Below are 21,792 nucleotides of genomic sequence, written 5' to 3'. Positions count from 1 at the left end.
GGGGTGGAAGGGAAGGACGCTGTCCCCTGGCTGGCTCCTGAGTCCTGTGTCTTGTTGGTCCAAGCTCGTCCCTCTTCCTGGTTGGCCCCGCATGCCTGGAAGCCGACCCTGTGCCCTGCAGCGTGGCTCTGTGCCTGGTGGGGCGGGAGGCTCGGGAGGCTCGGCACAGCACAGCCCAGGCAGAGCTAAGCAGCCGCGGGTCTGACGGAGGGCGGCCCTGGGTTGCGGGTTTGACGGAGTCCTTGAGCCTCCTGCCCTGCGGCTGGGCTGGTTGCCAGGATCTGCCCAGGCCCCGGCAGGCTGGGGAGCCCGCTGCTCTCGGCTGCCAGCCTGAGGGCACCAGGCCCACCCCGGCCCCCACTGCACGTGGGGAGTGCACTCAGCCTTGTGCAGGTGGCCCTTTCCTGCCGCAGAGGGGGCAGCTGGGCCCCGGAGGGAGGGGTGCGTCCCACACAGGGCCCAGCAAGCCCCTCACGCCTGGCCCTGACTCCCAACAGAGCCCTCCGGCGCGTCCCCACGAAGCCCCTCCCTCTGAAGCAGTGGTGACTGTGGGGAGGACCGTGGGGCTGCGCAGGCCCTTCCGGGTGCCACGGCCACCGAGCAGGAACAGGTGCACATGTCAGCAGGGAGTGGTCGACCCCATTCCCCTGTGAACAGACCAGGCTCTGCCCCGTCCCCGCCCGTGGGGGAGACTGAATCGTGCCAGTGCGTGGTGACTGTGTGCCCTCAGGACTTTCCCCGGCCCCTTTTGGGAGCCTCGTGACCCCTCCTTCCATGTTGCCCCTGTGCTTCTCCTGCAGGTGGGCAGGTTCTGGGGGCCCCGCGGGACCCGAGTCTTGGTGGTGGGCTAGGTCAGTCCTCAGCTGTTCCCCCACCAGCCCTCTGCTGGGGTGCAGCTTGCCCACCGTCCCCTCCGGCTCTGGGCACCCGCCAAGTTCTCCCTGGGGAGTATGCTTCATCGCGTCCGAGCGCGAGTCCGGAGGGCACATGGACATGAGTGCCGTCTGCCGGGAACCCGATATCTGCTTACGGTTACAATGGGTTACAGACGTAACACCGGCTGCCCCATCGCATGCTCACTTGTTCTGTGTGTCTCTTCCAGCTTTTCCCAGAGTCTAGCTCGGTGTCTGAGCCTGAGGGCCAGGGCACGGCGGGGAGGCTGGCCTGAGGCCCCAGGGTGACCTGGAGCAGGTCTCTCCAGAAGCCTGTTTACACGCAGACACGCCTTCACGGGCGTTCCTCCGCCGAGAGGGGAAGTCAGGGGCTCTGGGGCCTCCCGTCTGTCTGTCAACTGTGCCCCGCGTCCCCCCTCCCAGCCTGTGGGAAGACAGCCTGCGATCTCTGTTTCTGCGAAGTCCACTTGGTGGAGCGTCTGGTTCCGACCCACTTGTGGACATGGGTGTGAGCAGCTTCATTAGATTCAAGATTCCCTGTCCCCAAGTGGGCTGTACAGAACGGAGATCCTGCGGACGGACATGGCCCCCCTCAGCCCTTTCTCATGCTGAATGTGGGTCAGCGGGGGCACCGGTGGGGGGCACCAGGATGGCAGAGAATAGCTCAGGGTGCAGACTATCTCTGAGACCCTGTCTGGCAGACTCTCCTGAGTGTCCTGCTCAGAACACCCGCTCTGGGATGCTCGTAGGCAGTGGAACAAAGTGTTCGAGTCAAATCTGGGGCGGGTTGTTCTGCATGATGTCCCCCATGCTTCAAAGCTACTTTGGGACTTGCTGTGGGGGCCCAGCATGGACTTTCAGACATCTCTGCCCCAAGGGGTATTTCCTGGGAAAACGCCAGAAGGAACCCACTCTGGAAATGCCGTCCCTGGTGGTCCCTTCCCACCCTCCGTCTCAGAGGACGGTTGTCCATCAGGATAGGACCCCACCCCCTGGAGGAAGGCGAGGGGCTTGGCCTAAGGGAACGGGGCGGGTGGCCCACCCTAAGTTGGGCAGTGTTCTCAGAGGGGTCCTGGCCGTCTTCCGCCCGGCACCCCTGCCCTGGACTGTCCCCTCGGTCACCTCTTCACCAGGGTTTGAGCACACAGTGGGAATGTGGATGACCTCACCGCCCCGATCTTCAGAGGGGGTGTGTAGGCCCAGGCTGGGGCCAGGCCTGGGCGAGCAAAGTCTGTCGAAGTCCCACAGGGAGTGGCTTCGGAAGGGGTTCGGTTCTATCTGGCTCCAAACTGCACATTTTCCCCCTTCAGTCCAATGGTAGCTTGACTTGACGAAAATCGGATCCCCGGAGTGGGACCCATTCGGGTCACGGGCTTCCCGGTGTGTAGGGACCGGGCTGCGGGCCCGGGGGAGCCCTAGGGCCAAATGCTGGGGACGAGGCTGCAGTTTGCCGAGCTTGGGGGTCTGGGCCCTGGGGTCTGCAGAGAGCCATGCCTGGCACTTGGCCAAGCCCAGAACAGGATCCCCCGCTCCCCGTTGTTAGTCAGCAAGATTGTGTGTCCGGCTGTGTGGAGTGCTATCAGCAGGATGCGGCTCCTTCGGGGACAGGAAGCCGGAGCCTGGGCAGTGGCCTGTCTTGGGCTCAGGGCCGGCTGTCACCTGCATGAACCCTTAGCAAAGCCTGGTGGCCTCTGGGCTTCTGAGGTGGCCCCTGGAGCCTGCTGAGCTGTCTCTGGCGGCCTGTGTGGTGGTGGCTTTGGAGGGGGCTGGGGTGCCTCTGGGGTCACTCCTCCCAGGTGGGGTCAGGGTGGGCCATGAGTTTGGGGGCCTGCTCGTGTCCTGCTGAGGGGTTGGGTGAGGGGTCCTGTGCCCTGGTTGTGGTGTGGGGGGCTCTCATGCGGCTGTGGGCCTTCTGCCCGGGTGCCTGGCCCGCCCTGCTCGTGGTGAGGCTGCCTCCCTTCCGGGCTCAGTGCCCTGCGTCCAGCCCAGAGCAGCCTGGCGTGCTTGCCCATGGCTGGCCACGGGCAAACGGCAGACAGGCCAGGGCAGTGCCAACATCGGGACCAAGTCCTCCGGGCCTGGAGCTGGGCGGGCCTGATGTCAGGGGTCATCCCATCTAAGACCTGAGGGGGCTAGGCGGTCCCAGGAGGCCAGAGCACCTCGGACCGCCCTGGAGAAGAGTGAGTGCAGATCTGGGGGTGGCGCTGGTGCTAAGAACAGTGATAGGCCTGTCCCTGGTCCTGGCCGTCTGGGTGCTGGTCTGGGGGAGGCTGAAGACAGGGGGCCGCGAGTGAAGGCGGGAAGGTTGGCCTGATGTCCAGCTGTCCCCTTCCCCCTGGCTGCCCCTCTTCCCCGTGGCTGCTCCCCTTCCCCGTGGCTGCCCCTTTTCCCGTGGCTGCCCCCTTCCCTGTGGCTGCTCCCCTTCCCCATGGCTGCCCCCTTCCCCGTGGCTGCCCCCCTTCCCCGTGGCTGCTCCCTTACCCCATGGCTGCCCCCTTTCCTGTGGCTGCCCCTTCCCCGTGGCTGCCCCCCTTCCCTGTGGCTGCCCAGGGGCCCAGGCTTCCCGAGTCATGGTCCCGGCTTCCCCCACGGCTTCCCAGAGGGATTCCCGCTCCCGCTCAGGGACTGGAGGAAGGCGCCCTCCCTCTCCCTGCGGCTGAGTGAGCCCTGCATCTGCCATCACTGTGAACACAGGGGGTTGGACAGCAGGGTTTAATGGCATCACACCTGGGGAGGGGGTCTCTACTGCCACCGCAGCTGGTCGTCTGTGGGACCAGGTCCGACCGACCCAGGCAGCAGGCCCCTCCCTGACGGTGTCCCAGCAGAACCCCACTCCCACATTCCACCAGGCGCCTGTCTGTGGGCCGGCTCACGCCAGCCACAGCTTCTTTCATGGTTTCTATACACGACACATCCTCCGCTTTCCTGCCAGGGGTGCGGAGGCAGGTGCTGGGGCCGCAGCGTGGATGGCAGAGCAGAGCCCTCACCCTTGGGGTCTCTGCTTCGAGTCAGAGAGGGTGACAGCAGCAGGAGTTGGGGCTGTGAGGCCGCGGTGTGTGGCCCCAAGCCATCAGCGTGGGGCTCCGGGTCCCTCCCCCAGGCCACCTGAGACCCAGAGCCACCTGAATGGCCCCAGGTCTTCCTCCTCTAAACTCTCCTGCAGCTCCTGTCCTGGCCCGGTGTCCCCACTTCCGTCCCCCCATCCTCACACCTGCCCAGTCATGGCCTGCTATGCCCACCCTGTTGCCCCAGATTGTGCTGCACCAGCCCTGGACGCTGTGACAGTCCCCTCCCCCGGCGGCGACCCTCCCCAGGCCACCAGAGTCCTCTCCCTAACTCCTCAGTCTGGCCTCGGTGTCTGCTCAGAACCTGCAGCTCCCCGCCCCCGAGCCTCCCGGAGTGAATCTTGCTGACCCCTCCCTGCTCACTCCCGTGACACTGGACCACTTGTCCTGCCCCCGATCCCTGCAGCCCCCCGGCCTGGTATGTCCCCTCCCGGCCCACAGTCCTGGCTTGGATGGGATGGACTCCTCCCATGGGGGCTCCCACGGGACCCCATGAGCCTCTCGGCCAGGGTGACTGCACAGCTCAGCTCACACATCTGTCTCCCCAGACTGGAGCTCCGTGAGCGAGGCCACCTAGCCTGATCTCTGGTGGAGTCCTTGGCACAACGGGTACTCAGTAAAATGCGGCTTGAGTGAATATGAGAAAGATGACCTTGGGGCCCCCGGGGCCTAAAATGCCAGAATCATGGCTGCTGTGGGTGGGAGCCTCGGAGGTCGTCCCCCAACTCAAGACTCCCAACCTCCACCACCTGTGAGGCGACTCCACCCTGCACCGGCCGTGGGCGTCCCCTCCTGCCCTCAGAGTGTTCTTCGGGACCCCATCCCCTGCGGGGGGCAGCCAGGGAGTACTGCCCTGCCGCTGCCCAGGAAGGCTGGTGACCCGCCAGCCTGCAGTTGTCCATGAGAGGGCGCCGAGAGCCCACCCAGGAGGCTGCCTGGCTTGGGGAGGGGGCGGGGAGGAGGGTGAGCTTGTATGGGGGCATGAGCAGGGATGTGCAGGTCTGTGCTTGTCTACACAGATGCGGGGGCCTGGGGCCGGTGGACAGAGGGAGCATTTGTGCCTGGAGGGCGGTGGGCCAGGGCAGCCAAAGCAGTCCCTGATGGGCGCAGGTCAGGAGTGGGGCAGGCCCGGGGCAGCTCGGCACTGCCCTCTGCGTGCCTCAGTCTGGAACCCCGCCGGCCTCCGTGGGCCTGTGTTCCCGGGCTCTGCCTCGGCCCCGCATCCCTCAGCCCCAGCACTCGTGGGCATGACCCGGGTGCTTGGTGAAAACCCCCATTCCTGGGCCCCCGGGAGCCTGCATCTGTGTTTGGGGCTCAACTGAGAAGACTTGCGGCCACTCCCAGAGGTCCTGCTGGGCCGCCCGGCCATCTGTCTTCTTGGCAGGGTCGGGGCGGGGGAGGCAGGTGGGAGCAGGGCCGAGGTTCGTGGGGGAGGGGGGGCGGTGGTTGAGAGGGGGCACAGAGGGCAGTGCCTGGAGGTGGTCCGGGCCAGGGAGGTGCAGCTGGGAGGTTGTGGTGGTGACGAGATGGAGGAGGCAAGGTGGCCCCGGGGACAGCATTCCTAAGCCCAGTCCTAAGTCCTATGTCCTCCAGGAGCAAAAGAAACCCCAGAATGAGGGGTCCAGAGGAGGCCTCTCCTCCCACACGAGAGAGAGGGCCCAGGGCGTGAGTTGGAGCAAGCCTGTGGGTGAGACAGACAGTGGGGTCCTCCTGGAAGCCGGTGGGGGGCACTCTGGGAGCCAACGCAGGACGAGGGTGCACCCAGGAGATGGGACTGGGGTCACAGACCTGGGGCAGCTCAGGGCCCTCCCGTGCAGAAGGAGGCCAGTGGTGAACCGTGGGGGGATCACTCAGTGCGCTGTCAAGCTGAGCAGCTTGGGAGGGGCCACCATCCTCTCTGGAGGGGGGGCACAGGGATGGGTCCTCCCTCTCTACCCTCAACCCATCCCAGGGTGCACCCTTAGCACATCTGTCCCCTTGTCTCTGGTCACACTGCCACCCCAGCCCAGGTCCAGGGTGTCCCTGTCCCCCACGCCTGGTCCCTTCCTGATGCAGCAGCCGCTGGGACTCCCCTTCCTGGCCATGGGGCACTCTGGGACCCCATCCTGGCTGCCACCGCCCAGGGTCCACCTGCACCATCTCTATGTCCCTCTGCCCTCCCCATGCCTGCTGGCCTCTCTGGCCCTTGGGGCTCGTGCTATCTATCCGTCACTTCCCTAGGGCAGTTTCTCGGCCCCAGGATGGGCTTAGATCCAGGCCCATCTGCGTTGCCCGCGCCCGGCGTTTCTCCCTGTGGCCTTGATGTAATTACAGAGCTGTGTGTGCACTTCCCGTGCTGTCTGCCGCCCCCCCCCCCGCCATGCAGCCCACCAGGGTGGGGACCGTCTGCTCTACCCAACCCCAGCCCCCAGCCCCCAGTCCCGGACGTGGCTTGTAGGCACACAAAAAGTTCTGTTGAATGAATGAATGGAGAACCTCCTGGTGTGGTCTGTCCTCTGAGCCTCAGTGTCCCCCCCGCGAAGCCGACAGGAGCACTGTTTGTTGTGAGGGCCGAACGGAGATCCAGGTGAAGGTCACTGCAGCTCCTGACACGGGGTGCTCAGCAGCACGGCCTCAGCCACGGCCACCTCGCCCACGGCCCGAGCTAGGAGTGCTGGCCCTGTGCCAGGAACTCACTGGGCTGTCACCTGCTCGGGAGGAGGCCCTCAGGGAAGCAGGGAGTGCCATCACCAAGTGGAGGTTCTCGTGGCCACGGGCAGTGTGGACGAGGCTCCCGAGAGGCGCCGAGGCCCGGGCTCCGTCTGGGCTGAGGGCCCCGGCCTGGGATCGGCCACAGCCCCGCCCCGAGTGTCCGCCACTCTGTCCACGATCCAGAAGTGTGTTGCTCCCTGCAAAGTGACTTGGCACCGGGCATGCTGGAATAAGACAGGGCCTTGCTTCCCTGCTGGGCTGGATTCCTTCCGAATGGAAGACAAATGCATTTTAATTTGTTCTAACTTGACACAACCCCCACCCCCACCCCCCACCTTGAGAAATTGGGTCACCAAGCAAACAAGTCCTTAGCTGGCTCAAATTCACATTTTTTCCCATAAAGTGGCCCTTGTGCCTTTGATCACACTGAAGGCTCCCACGGGGTTGACCCTCTGGACAGCTGGTCCCCTGCTCAGAGAGTTCCAGAAATGGGCGGACTTCGGGGAGCTGCATGGCAGCTGGGGAACAGGAACTCTCTAACAGGAGAACAGGAACTGAAAGAGGCCTCGGACGGGGGCTGGCCTCCACTCTTGCACTTCAGGGGAACTGAGGGTGGGGTGCAGAGCGGGGGCTCGTCCCGGGTCACACGGGGCACGGTGTGGCCCCAGGGTTGTGGAGAGACGGTGCGGGATGCTTCGTCAGGAGGCTGCGGTGCTGGGGCTGGGAGCAGCTCACACCTTCTTTCCCGTTTCTCGGGAGATCTTCCTCATCACACCTTAATGAAGACAGGGCTGCGCACGCAGGCTTAATTACTCCTGGCTCCCGGCTCTGCCCCCCTGGGCGTGCTGTCCTCAAGCCTCCTGCCTTGGCTCCAGGCCTGGGCCCTGCCTCCGTCTACCTCCCGCTTTTCTGCAACGTGCATTAGCCCTCCGCTGATGTGCTGAGCTTGTGCGTTCATGCATCCATCTGTCCATCCACCGGTCCGCCGTTTACCTTTCCACCATTTACCCACCCATCCGTCCATCCTTCTGTCCGTGTTTCTGTCTGTCGGTTCGCCCGCCCACTATCCATCCATCCATGTGCTCATCCAGCCATGCACTCACCCACTCATACACCCATCCCTCCATCCACCGCTCCTCTGTGCATCTGTCTCTCCGTCCCCTCATTCTATAAATGTTTTCCTCGGGCGAGTCACGACGCCACTCCAGGGCTGCGAGTGGGTAGGGACAGACCCGAAGGGGGACAACCAGATACCCGCCCTCACAGAGCCAGAGGCTGGTGGTGATGGTCAAGCAAACGGGCTGCGCCCGTGGACGGGCGACGGGTGGGCTGAGGGCAGCGCGGCAGCTGATGGAGCCGAGGAGACGTGCCTGACCACGGAGGGCTTCCTGGAGGACAGACAGCTTAGCTGAGATCCTGGAGGCCCGTCTCCTGGGCCAAGCCGGTTCTCCCCATGGCGTCTCCCGATACGTGCGGAGGAGGCAGCGCAGAGAAGTCTGCGTCGCCCGCCCGCACGGGCGGTGCCACCAGCCTGCCCACGAGCCATCTGCCTCTTTCCCTCCCCGAGCAAGCGCGCCGGAGCCCGTGGGCTGCCCAGCTCCCAGCACAGCTGTCAGAGGCACACGTGGGCCCCGGACTCCTGCCCCACGGAGCCTGGGAGCGGGGAGGGTCTCTCGCCCTGGAGACGGGGCCGGGCCTGGAGAGCTCAACAGCGCCAGAGGGAGGCTCCTCCTGGGGGCACGGCACTTTACGGTTTACGAGGTTCGTTTCTGTGGCGGTCCTGGGCGGTGGCAAGGCGGCGACCACGGCTGCCTCATAAAAGTGGACACGGAGCATCTAGGGAGTTGGAGACTTGTCCCCAGCACAGAGGCCTCAGGGACAGGCCTCAGGCTTCTCCTCCGTGGGACGTGTGATCTGGGCATCCCGGGCTGGGGGTGGGTGGAAGGCCTGGCCGTGGGTGGGGTTTGTGCGAGGGCGAGGAGCGCAGGGGCATAGGCGGGAGGGTGCCCCAGGGTAGGAGCAATGGGCCCTGCGCTCTGGGAGCTTCTTACACGTGTGTGTGAGCGGGTGTGTGTGTGTGCGCGCGCGTGCACACTCGCTCTTGAGATGCACACGGGGCCCTCCCTGCAGCTGGGAGGGGTTCACTCAGCGTTCACCTGCTATCCACAGATGGGTTCAGTCATTCACCGGTTGAGCTCCTACTGTGTGCTTGTCCCTGTCCCCGTGGCCAGGCTCCAGCGGGTTTCTCCCCCTTGGCTCTGTTGCCCTTGGGGGAAGCGTCCTTCTTGGTCATGGGTCCTGTGTATGGGAGGGTGTGGAGCAGCACCCCCAGGGGCCAGGGACACGTCCTCCCTTATGACATCAAGCTATCTGCAGACTTTGCTGAGTGACCCCTGGGGTGGGCAGGGTCCCCGTTGAGAACTGCTGGTCTGCGGCAGTGGACAGAGTCCCCATCACCTTCCTGGAGCTCACAGTCCATGGGGGAGATGGGGAGCAGTCGGACTGAGTCAGAGAGAGGTGGCAGCAAGGGCAAGAGGAGGCCCCTTGGTGGCCGGGCCCTCGGGCTAGCCGGTGATGGGGGAGGGAGCCCTGGAGACGGGGTCTTGGGCATCTGGGGGAGGATGGAGCCCCCGCTGAGCTGGGGAGGCCGGGAGAAGAGCCCGGGGTGTCAGCCACAGTATCCTGCACACGGAGGGACCCTCAGTCTGGAGGGCGGGGCCTTGACTTTTCCGTCTCTTGCCCCCTTTGCCTTGTGCTCAGACGTGCCTGCCCCGTCTGCAGCAGGCCGGGGGCTGGGGAGGGGGGCAGCCGACTGCCCCCAGATCACCGAAGGTGGCGATTAGAGGCTCAGACCCAGAGCATCGGTAAAAAGGACACAAAGCAGAAAGGCCTTCCTTGGGGGGTGGGGGGTGAAATTAGCCGCTGCCTGGCTGCCCGGCCCCTGGGGGCGGGGCACTGCCACGGCCGGAGGGCAGCAGGCAGGCTGGTCTGCTGGGCTGGGTCCACCAGCCTCAGTGGCACCTCAGGATTCTCTGCTAGGGAGCATGCAGGGCTGCGGGGAGGGGACGCGCCACCTCCCCGTGGAGAGAAGTGCGGGGCAGGCCTCAGCTGAGGTTGGAGGCTGGGCTGCAGGTCCCGGAGACCTCGCGGGCCCCCGGGCTCCTCTTGTTCCTGGTGGTGCTGAGATCCCCTTTCGAGCCGTCCCATCCCTCAGGACCGTCCGGTGGAGATAGGGCAGGGCCAACGGACTTCGGGGAACCGCAGAGAATCAGTGTTGTCCACAGCAGTGGGGACCAGATCTCATCCTGCCTCCAGTCTTCCCTCCCAAGAGGACACAGGGTTGGCCCGGGAGGGATCCCGGGTGGGGAGGTGAGGGCAGGATGCTGGGTCGGGCGCCTGAAGGACGAGGACAGGCGGGCAGCGTGGCAGTGGAACCAGACAGCGAGGCGACTCGGTCGGGGCGCCAGGAGGAGGGTGGGGGGGACCACGGACTCTGGGAGGGGACGTGTTTGGGACACCGCGCTCTGGAGCCCGGGGCGTTGTGGGAGGAAACTGATTTGGGTCAGTTCAATCTTTTCTAAGAAGCATAAATGAAGGCCCAAATTTCTTTTATTAATTAATTTTGGCTGTTGGACTATGAGTCTTTGAACGTGACTCTGGCCGAGACCGGCTGCCCGGGTCTCATAAGGAGTGCACAGCAGAGGGAAAACTGCCGGAGGGAGAGGCTGGCCTGTGGCGTCTGCAAGGGAAGGGCCGGCTTCGTTCGGTGGGAGTGGGTGTCTCCTGGCTGCAGGCAGGTGTCTGGGGTCTCTGGGAGGCCCCTACACTTGGAAGGAGCTCAGAATCAGGGTCCCCCAGAGCTGGGCCCAGCAGGGTACATACTCAAACCCTGAGGGAGGTACCATGCCCCCAGGGCCCAGGTCAGAGGGATGATCTCCTGCTAAGACCACCCTGCTGGCAAGTAACCGAGTCCCATTTGAACCCGGCTCGGCCACCTGTCCCTTGTCCTCCACCCGCGACCCTGACAGAGCTGTGGGCCGGCCACCCCATTCCTGCCCTCACGGCTGCCCGCTAGGAGTCCCACAGTCTGCCCCGCTCCCCCCTGCCCCCTAAAGCTCAGGCTCCCTCTTGCACCACCCATTGCTCCCTGATCCCTCTGTGTCCCTGCATTGGTCACTCCCTAACCCTTGTCCCCCATCTTTTCTCGACCTGCCCTCATGGCTGGGGAGAAGGCTGAAACCTGTCCAGAGACCTTGCTTGGTGCTGGGCAGTGCAGGGGCTTGAGAAGAATAGCATTCCTTGCTGCGTGCCGGGACGGGGGTCCAGTGCAGAAGGAAAGCAGGGCCATTTATTCAAAATTGTTAAGGAGTTCAGCATGCAAGAGCAGAACGTGGACCCAAGTGTGAGGACACGTGGCCGCCTGCCCCCCCGAGCCCGCTCTGCCCTGGGCCCACGTCCTTAGCACACCTCTGGGGCCTCTTCCAGGGACAGGAGGGCAGCCTCAGACCCATCCTGCGGTCAGGGTGGGCCCCACTGCTCTTAAAACCGAAGTACAAAGGATTTGGACCAATGGCCATTAGGGTGATGCTCGGTGGATGCACAGATGGGAAGGGTGGTGGGGCCGACGTTTCCCGGACCTCACCCACAACGTTGGGGGTCCCCGCTGTGTTGACACAGGGGCTGAGGCGTGGGAGGCAGGAGCGGGGTTTGGGTTCAGACAGGCTCAAGCCTGTCTCCGCCATGGAGAGCCGTGAGGCCTTGAGCAGGTCACAGAAACTCTTTGGACCTCGGCTCCTCATCAGGGAATCAGAGGCTTGACGGGTCCTGTGTGTCGGGAGGCGCTGAGGACAACACTCGGAGCTGGGTCGGGGTTACGGCTGGCCGTGGGGAGGAGGCTACCCCCGGAGCCGAGTCTGCACTGGGAGGGGGCCGACTGCCAGGCCGCCCCTCCCTCGGACCTTTGCCCCTCTCATGGCCCCAGATCCACAGGAGCTCTTCCCTGGACAAGACCTCCTGCTCCTCACAGCTCGATGGTCATATTTATTTTATTCTATGGCTTTGATCTATAAAACGCCTGTGTGTACCCAGGAAAATCCTCCCAGAAGGTGCCGGCTCCTGCGTCACATTTTAGTAGTGAAATATGGCGTTTAAACATTTCATGGGCTGGCGGTAACATTTTACTAAAGAGACCCATTGGCTGGAGGTCAGTGGCTCGGGGTGTCTCTCCTGGGACTCGGGGAGAGGCACGGCCAGGGGGACGTGCCCGGCCCTGTGTCCAGAGACAGCTGCCAAGGGCCCCACGCTGCAGACCCGGCAGGGCAGAGGCCAGGTGGGCAGGGCGGGGAAGGACGGGCTGGGACAGCAGGCTGCACGTGATGGTGCCCGTGATGGAAACAACGCTGTGAGGGCCCGGGTTTCTCAAGCATCCTATCCTCTCTGTGCAGGGGCAGACTTCCCCCTCCCTTCTCTTGAGGGCTTCCAGACCCTCCTCCTGGCCCCTGGTCTAGCAGGTGCTGGGCACAGGATGGATGTCCAGCTCCGCCGTGGGGCTCTGTCCTCACGATGGGACCCCGCGCTTCCACGCTCTGAGCCTGCCTGGCTGTCCCTCCTTCCTCTGAGCGGCCTCAGAGACACGCGAGTGCTCCCCGGGTTCACACACAGGCTCTGCAGACCCTGAGCCATTCACCCTCTCAAGAGCACCAAGAGGTGAGGATGGGTGAAGACAAGGCCAGTGGGCATGGGATGGTCCCCTATTCCTTGTCTCCCCTGGAATATAATAACAAGGGCAGCTTTGGCCCAGATGTGGGCCGGGCTGGCACCGTAGGCTCCACGGCCCAGTGCTCAGGACTAAGGACCGACTTGTGGTCCCAGGAGGAATCTGCTCAGAGGTTCAGCGACTTCCCTCCCCCTCCCCAAAGCCAGACATCATCTGGAAAGACACAGTTTTCAGGACCCTGGACGCTGGGCAAAAAAGGACAGTGATTTCTGGGGAGTGGAAGCAAATGAGGGAGCCCCCTGACCGTGGCCACTCACGTCCTTGACGGAGTTTCCAGGCCGTGACACAGGGAGGGGCCCAGGCAGGGTCTGCCCAAAGCCCTGACCTGAGGAGGGGAGACCGGGGCACCTGGAGCGGACGGATGGGGCAGAGATGTCATGCAGGAGGTTTGTGGGGCTCCTGGAGCCTTCATCTGAGTGCCAGTCACTACGTGCGCATGAGGACAGCTTCCGGGGCTGGGGAGAAGATCACTCCCCAAAGGATTGGAGCAAACAGCCCTGGGAGCCGACACAGGGAAGAATGGGGAGAAGCGCCCGTTCCCACCAGCCAGAGGGGAAGCCTCGTGGTTTGCGGGTCGCTGGGTGCAGCGCTCAGAAGGGTCTCGCTTTAGTCGTGGGGAATAATAGACCTGATTAAGCACCATTCTGGTCCTGCCTGCTAAAGCTTAAAAGCAAGACAAAAGCGTTTAAAGTGTTTCAAAGTTAATGCACCCTGAAACAAAGCTCAACACTATTGATATGAATAAAAAAGATTCAGCACCCAAAAAGGGGAACTTCACAATGCTGGGCGTTCCACAAGAAACGACCAGGCACACAGGAAGCAGGAAAATATGACCCCCAAGGAGGAGAAACCCAATCATGGAAGCAAACCCAGGACCGCCCCAGGTGTAAGAGTTGGCGGTCGGGGTGTGATATCCACTGCCCGGATGGTATTCCAGGCATTCCAAAGGCCAGAGGAAAAGCAGGATCATAAGTAGAGGCACGGAAGCTGTGAAAGGCCCGGATCAGACTCCCTGCAAAGTGCAGTGTCTGAGATGAGAAACATACCGATGGGATTCAACCTCGCAGAGGAAAGATGAGTGAACTCCAAGACATAGTGTAGCATCGAGTTGGGACAGAGGAAGAGCCGTCCGAAATACCAACGGCCCCTCGGGGAGCTGGGGATCCACGTCTAGTACCCGGATAGATGTGCCACAGGGTTCCCGAGGGAGAGGGACATCTGGAGAAATCATGGCCCGTAAATGTCCAAGTTTGACGTAGCCGTGACCCCACGGATAAAGGATGCTCAGCGAGCCCCAGGCACTGGAGCGTGAAGAAACCCCAGCCGGGCACCTCAGAAGCCCGTCGCTTACGCCTGGACACAGGGCAAGTCTGACAGGCGGCCGATGGGAGGCCCGGGCCGAGGAGAAAGGGCTTTGTCGAAACCAGGAGGGAGAGCAGAAGTGGCTCTGAGGGGAGGACGGGAGAGTCACGGCCCCGGAGTCTCTGCCCAGTGAGGCTCCGACAGAGACAAAGGAGACAGGAAGGCCGTCCCAGTGCACAGAGCAGAAAGGGCCGGCCACCAAGAAGCTGACCGCCAGGAGCCCTGCGGCGTCTTTCAGGAAGAGGGCTGCTGCCCGGTGGGACCGCAGGCCCAGCTGAAGGAGCCAAGACCGCGAGCCGGCGACCGCGTGGGTGAACGCACAGTGCGTGTGTGTCCTCCTCTCCTCGCGGCTCAGAACAGCACTTAGGTGCTGCTAGGGGCCCAGCCCCTCCCATTCCATTTCCACAAAACCCCGACGGGGCAGGTGCCCTTCCTATCTCCATTCTACAGATAAGGAAACTGAGGCTCGAGGGGCAGAGCCGGTGCCGGCCCAGGGTTGAATCCAGCCCCTGCCACCCCCGAGTCCCGCTGTTCCCTCCTGCGTCAAACACACCCCTTCCGGCCCTGCCCCCCCCTCTTGGGCGCCGCCCCCCCCCCCCCCACCAACCGCGCCCACAGCCCCAGGTCTGGCTGGGGCAAAGGCGGGAGGCGAGGCCCCTCCCTCTGGGCTCCAGCTCTCCACAACCTCCAGGAGATGAAGGATGGGCTGGCTGTTGTCGTGGCAACCACTCATCATTTATTGATGGCCCGAGGGCGCACTTGCTCCAACTGGTGGAGAGCAATCTGTGGGTGTTGGTCCCCTCTGGGCGGCTCTGCCAATCGCCAGCTCTGCCCACAGGCCTTTCCGGGCTTAGGGTGGGGCCGGGCAGGTGGAGGGCTGGGGGAAGGAGGTCGACCTCCCTGCTCCTTGCTCCTCGCCTCCCCGTGCTTAATCACACACCGGGTCCCTGGGGGGCAGGTCGGACCCCCCCGCCTGCAGGCCTGGGTGCGCTCAGTGCCCCGGGGTCCATCTCTGAGTCCCCCAGACCGTCTGGCCACCTGTACCACCCCTCCCCATTCCGCGGGGCGGACTGGCCCACGCGCCTCTGTCTGTTTCCAGCTCAGAGAGCGTGTGTTCATGTGGAAAACCGAGGCACAGGCGATCGAGTTGGAGAAGTGATCGTGGCCAGCTGTCAGCGCCCCGCCAGAAATAAGCGTGCCCTCATTTGGCGCACACGCTTCCAGGGAAGTTCCGATAAAAATAAATACATGTGTAATGGGTTTATATAATTTTTAAAATTGTGGTAGAATGCAGATAACACCAAGTATACCTTCCTAGCTATTTTTAAGCGTGTCGTTCTGTGGCTTTGGGCACATTCGCACGGTTGTGTAACCCCTCCGTAGGGCTCCAGGACTCCCCATCCTCCCAGACTGAACCCCGTCCCTGTTACACTCGGCCCTCGCCTCCGCCGGCCCCCAGCTCCCCGCCCCCACCCTCCTGCTCCTGCCTCTGTGGATCCCACTCCTCTGGATAACTCCCATAAATGGAATCCTACAGAACTAGCCGGTCCTCTGGAGACTGGCTTCCTTCACTGAGCATAACGTCCTCCGGGTTCATCCATGTTGTACCAGGATTCCTTCCTTTTAGAGGTGCCGTCACATTCCCTTGTACGGACCGACCACATTTTGTTTATCCATCGTCCTTGGGTGGGTGTGTGGGCTCGTCAGGGTCTTATTGAAAGAGCCGGGCAGGGGAGGGTGGGCCTTTCGTGCCTTTTCATTCTTCCTGGCCAAGCTGCTCCCTCACATATTCCCCTACGTGCCCTGGACTTCTCTTGTGCAGTCTGGCCCCATAGTCACACGCCTCCGGGCACTCACCCGACGTCCAGCCTCTACTTTCCGGGCTGAGGCCCCTCCCGGTGGGATGCAGGTGCTTCCAGGGAGCTGTCCGCTGATGCTCTAAGCCCTGCCTGGTCTCCCCAGCACCCAGCTCCAGCAAAGTCCAGGAGAGGCAAGGGCCAGAAAGGTGCCCTGGATGGGTGCCTTGCACCTGTTGCTGGGGGCCCTCGTGTGGGTGGCGGAGACCCCGCCTCTGAGGATCTCTCACCTGTGGGGGATCTCTCGTTGACATGGGGAAGCCTGCTGGCTGGCCACCTACCATTGTCCCCTCTCTTGAGGTCTCCTCATGGGAAGGGTCTCTTTCAAGATGACCCAAGCCCAGCTCCCCTCCTGGAGAAGCCTACTTGAGTCCTTGCCCCCAAACGGGGCCACTCGGCCCTGCCACACACAGTGTGGACTCCTTACTCTCTGTCACAGGGTGGCTCCAGCCACAGCCCCTAGCCTCGGACAGCTCAGGTGTGGGCGCCCCGCCCCGGGGTCCCCTGGCTTGACTCACAGTGACAGGAGGAGCACCCACCTCCTTGCCCGTGGTAGGGGGTGGTGTGCAGGACACAGCACATGGCAACGTTTTCTTCAGGGAAATGCCGGTCCTGCTCTCCCGACCCTTGGCAGACTCTTGAAGTCCTCTCATAGGGTCGGAGGTGCAGGAGGTCAGTGCTGGTGCCCGGCTCGAGGATGCGTAGATCACTTGGAGACTGTTCTACAGGGTCCCAGATGGACACTCAGCCGATGGTTCTCAGCTCCAGGTGCACGTTGGAAGAGGTCACATCCAGCCAGGAAAGGGGTCACAGCACTAGCCTGCCTTGGAGAGAGCCTCACTCAAGAGTGGGCAGGACGCCTGGGGACCGCGGTGGAGGCCGTGTTCAGGAGACAGCAAGGGCCGACAGTAGTCACCATGAAGGGAAAGACAAACAGGGGAGTATTTCAGGAGCAGCCAAGCTCCAGCGTGGCTGCAAAAGCCTCCAGGGTCAGCAGATCAAACAGGGACGCCGGCCACTCAGACAGTCAGCCTGCGGCTCTGCCTTCAGCTGCATTTACCTGAACGTTACTAGTTGTCGCGGAGCGGGGGAAGAGTCTGTGTCCACGGCCATGGCGTGGCTGGAGCTGAGCTCGGCAGGCTCCTCGGCCAGCCCCGGGGCAGGGAAGAAGGCGGCCGCACCGTGCTGTGCTCAGGAGCAGGGTGACAAATGGATCTGCAGAAAGGAAGTTACGGGTCTTCAGGGAACCCAGCAGATTTTTTTGCAAGGAAAGAGCCATAAATTGGGGCTGTAGTTTAGAGCTATTAATGCCTAACTTATGCACCAGTGGGCGCGTGTGCCGCGCTGGGGCTGGGGTGGGGGGTGGAGTGGAAGGGCTGTGCTGTGAGCTGTAACAGGGCATGGAAATGCTGTGCGGGAGTGGGGGCTGCACACCCTCCCGCCCTGTGTAGAGCTGAAGGTGAACATCAGGGTCGCAGTCCAAAGGTAACAGTGGTGGGGGAGGATCGGGGATCCCAGACCCAGATATGTGCACACAGCCACACGGGGAGCCCCCAGGGACACCCCTGCACCTGGGGGGCCTCGACAGACCCACAGAAGCATGCAGTCAGGTGTGGACATCCAGGGAAGCCAGGACAGGGCGGCGGCAGCCTGCAGTCCCAGGGCCTGGGGGTCCTTCTGGCTCACTGGGGCCGCGACAGGTGGGGGGCCCTGGCCTGGCCGAGCTGCTTTGGTCAATTACTTGTGCTGCCAATTCTTCATTCTCTTCCCATTCAAAGGTGGCGTCAAATCTCCGGCCACCTGGAATCTGGGTCGGACCCCCAGACTTGTTTGGCCCCCAGAGGGAGGAGGCCAGGTTGTGGGACTTGAGAGATGGGGGCCTCCAAAGCCCTGGGCTCCTGCTCTCGAGGCCTGAGCCACCGCTCTGTGGTGGAGACCACACAGGCAGGCCTTGAGACTCACGGGGAGAGGCACCTGCAGGTGAGCCACCCTATGGCTCACCTGGGGGAGGCCTGGAAAGGCAGGAGTGAGGGCAGGTCCTCGAGGAGCAGAACTGGGCATTGCATCTGCTCATCCTCTGTGTGAGAAGAGAAGCGGCCCAAGGCTAGAAGGTAAAGGGACTCACGGACAGTGGTAAATGGCCTGGCTCGTTGGCCTGTGGCCCGAGGGAAAAGACTGGGGGGTTGGTGTGATAAGTCAGCCTGGTGTACCTAGGGACCTGGTTAAACACCATGCTGGGTGTGTCTGTGAGGGGTTTCTGGATAGGATTAACATTCGAATCCACAGACCGAGTGATGCAGGTCACCCTCCCCAATGTGGGTGGGCCTTGTCAAATCAGTTGAAGGCCTGACTCAAACCACAGGTGGGGTGAGGGACAATCGGCTCTCTGTCTGACTGTTTGGGCTGGGGCATGGGTCTTCATTTACACCACTGGCCCTGCTGGGCTCCTGGGACTTCTCAGCCTCCACAGCCAGATGGGCCAGTCCTTATCTATCCATCTATCAATCATCACTCTGTCTCTCTGTCATCGATCCATCTACCCGTCCTATTGGTCTGTTTCTCTGGCGAAGCCTGCCCAGTACCACTGGGAACAAGGATGTGTGGGGGACAGGCATGTGGGGAGCTAGGGCCGTGGCTCCAGGTGTCACAGGTTAAAACCAGCCTGGAAAACCATGTGACTCAGCGGGGGGATGTCACCCAGCACTAGCAGGGGGAAGGTAAGGACCAAGTGGCCGCCATGGTGGAGAGGGACACTACCCACAGGCCCAGGAAAGATTCAGCTGCAGCTGCCACCTTTCCTGCCTGCAGGGCCCCACCAGCACCACTGTCTGAGGACGTTGGAGGGGCTGGCCTACGGGCAGGGGACCCCACATATGTCGTGTCGGACCTGGGTGCCCGTTTTACAGCAAAGCAGGTGGAGCGGGCAGGTGTCCATGAGGTCTGGGTCAAGTCGCCAGCAGAGGGGTGGCCGAGGGTGAGGGGAAGGGAGAACAGAGGGAGGAGCGGGGGAGACTCCCCAGGGCCAGCTGTGGCCCCGAGACCAGCTCCAGCCCCGGGGGCTGCGGTCGGTCCTGCAGCATCTCCTAAACCAGCTACTGGCAGAAGGAGGCCCGGGAAGCTAGAGACCCCTCAGCTGCTTCCTCTGCCCCGCCCTGCTTCCCCTCCGTCCCACAGGCCCTGGTCCCTAAGGCCCCGAAGGCACCCCGGGCTCTGCTTCTGCATCTGCTTCCAGGGAACCTGCTGCGCACAGCAGCCGAGCCGAGCGCGCCCGGCTGGGGGCCCGCACCTGCCGGCAGGTGTTACAACAGGACCCACCCGGATGGTCTGTCTCTTCTCCAGCTCCAGGCCCCGTGCTTTGTGCTGAAGCCCTAGGCCCCAGTTAACAGGTGGTGGGACCCACTGCTGAAGATTCTGCTGGTTCTGTCCTGCCGCATGATGTTTCCCCAGCAAGGAACTCCTGACATAATGCGACCATCTTGCGCCTCCGTTCAGGACTAAGTGAAATTATAGAAAGTATGAGTCTCACTATTTTGGAGCACTTTCTGTGTGTCCCACCCCGTGAAAGCATTTTCTATTCATTGTTTTCTCTGCCCCCTATTCTTCTCGCCCCAGGCTTGAGGCCTCGGGGGCCACAGAGCGGGGCGGGGGCGAGACCCCTCTGGGGCTCTCTTCCTTCGGAGCTGCTCTGAAGCACAAGAAGACAGTGCTTCGGTGGGGACGCAGGAGGCCGCCCCCCCCAGAGCCCCTGCCCCAACCCGGGGTTGGCCGTGGGGTCCAGGGGAGCCAGCAGACCACCCCCACTCCAGGCTCCAGGGAGCCCCCCCGCCCCAGCCTGAGTCAGGGGTAGGGGCTTTCAATTAATATTGAGACTGAGGGGTTTTGTCAGATGAGACTGAATTTTTAAAAATAAACTATTTTGGACAGGGTCTAGATTTATAGAAAAGTTGCAAAATGGTTCAGAGACTTCCTGCCCCGATGGTCACAGGGCGCTTGGTCACAGCCAGGACACCCACCCTGAGTCCTTTTACTGGCTGCCTTTTCCACGGCTGCTGAGACTGAGGGCAGTTGTGACCCTGCAGGGAGCTGCCCTGGGGAGCCTGCCTCCTGGGGAGAAGGCTGGACCCTGACCTGGAGGGGCGGGGCTCTGACCTCGTGGGGGCGGGGCTCTGATTTGGGGGCGCGGCTCTGACCTGGGTGGGCCGTGCTCCACCAGGGCGCCTTGTGTACCCCACCCTGGGAGAGACTCCACGACCACAGCAGTCTGTCCTTTATCCATCATCCCCAGAATGTGTCTCTTGGTCACCAGAGCCTGGCACACAGTAGGTGCTCGGTACATTTTTGTTAAATGAATGAAGGTACGCAGGGGTGGGTATGGGTCCAGGGGGGAGGTGGAGGGGCAGAAGGCCCCCCAGGGGACACCTGAGCCAGCTGCCTAGAGGGAAGCAGAGGGTGGGGCTGAGGAGGTGGTGAGTTCCCTTTGTTACCAGAATAAACAAAACCTCTTCCCTCCCAGGCCAGTTGCAGCTCACCCCCAAATCTGGTTGCCCCCCACTTCAGGGCTGAGCCTTTTACTGCGAATGGATTTGTACACCCCCATTTTAGGGGAACTGAGATTCAGCTCCTCTGGGATCACACAGCCTGGCAGCATCCAGAGCTGCACTTAGGTCCAAGCGTCCTTGACTTTGATCTTCCCCTCCCCCACTGCCTTCCACACCCTAGAAACTTCTGATCTAGGTGCCTTCAACCTTTCCCTGACGGGGACTGACTTGCGACCAGCCAGGCCTGGCTGCGGGTGGATTTCAGGGTTTATGGCACTGAATCCCCTCACTGACCCACCTGACGCCATGCCCGCCTGACCCAGAGCCCCCTTAACCCTTAGCTGTCCTGCTCTGATGGAGGCAAGCGCCGGTCCGTGTGCGGTGAATCAGGGGAACCTGGCAGCAGGTGATTTGACGTCCTGGGGCAGGCCACAAAATGTTCACTCCTGTCGTGCACACTGGCAGGAGGGAGCGTGAGCTCTGGGGCCTGAGATGCTCCGGGCCTCCGTGGTGACTCACCTGGTTGACTCCGACCCTCCGACTTCGCCCCCTAACTCCCCTGTTGGGGGGAAATGTCCAACTTTGACACCACTGAATGCATATTTCAGTAATGACCCAGGTTACAAGCCTTCAGAGCCTTACAATTGCATTATTAAAAAGAACTCTCTGAAGGCGCCTAAAATGCATCAAAGTACTCAATATTCCACATCTGATCATAATTAAAAGTAAAAAATACGGCCCAGAAGGGGGCTGCTTGTGACAGATTTGCTGCATGGGGCTAATGGGAGCATTATTAACTCGAGGAAATTGCCGGAGACAGGCTTGGCAGGATGCCCGGTTTCAATGTGCGTGCGGAGGGCGAGGGGGCTGGTGGCGATCAGTACTGCTGACCCCCCCCGGGCCGGGCAGAGCAGTGTCTCTTACCCCCAAGCTCCGCCCGGCCCCCACTCGGGGGACCCAGGCAGGGCCTCTGTGCTGACCAGGAACGGGAATGGGGGTCTCCATGGTGGTGGGCTGGGCAGCTCGGAGGAGGGTACCCAGATGAAGGTGGGGAGGAAGGTGGTGGTGGGTGCTGGGCCACGCTGCCCAGGGGCCCTGGAGTGGAGCCCTGCGTCCCCTGGCTGCTGCAGGTGCGGGGGGACCCTCTGCAGACTGGCCCTCACCGAAGAGAACGGTCCGGCCCCAGTCCCTGCCTTCTTCTGAGGGCAGCCAGCATCCGGACTGGTGGAAGTGGGGCGGACTGATGCAGGTGGGGCACGGATGGTCTGGGCCCCTCCCCTGGGCCTGGGGTGGCTCTGAGCACCTGCAGGATGAGCTGTGGCCTGGGTCAAGATGTTGTCAAAGCTCAGTTCTCTGCCCGATCCCGCCTCCCCCGCCCAGGGGCTCATCCTGAGGGCCTCCCCCTGAACCTCCTGCACACCCATCTCTGACTCAGGGACAGCTTCAGGACAGCTGACCTGTGGTGGGGGAGATGGAGCCATCCTGGGCCTCAGTGTGGACAGCATCTGGGCGGTGTCTCGGGGACAGCTGGGGGGAGCAGAGGTGAGGAGACCCTGGCAGACCACATGTGCGACCGAGGCGCCCGCCTTACCTGATCTCAGCCTCCGACCA

The sequence above is a fragment of the Neomonachus schauinslandi genome, chromosome 13 (assembly GCF_002201575.2).
Source record: "Neomonachus schauinslandi chromosome 13, ASM220157v2, whole genome shotgun sequence".
In the NCBI taxonomy this organism is placed as follows: Eukaryota; Metazoa; Chordata; class Mammalia; order Carnivora; family Phocidae; genus Neomonachus; species Neomonachus schauinslandi.
The sequence above is the reverse complement of the archived record's forward strand: the minus strand, read 5'-3'. Positions refer to the sequence as shown.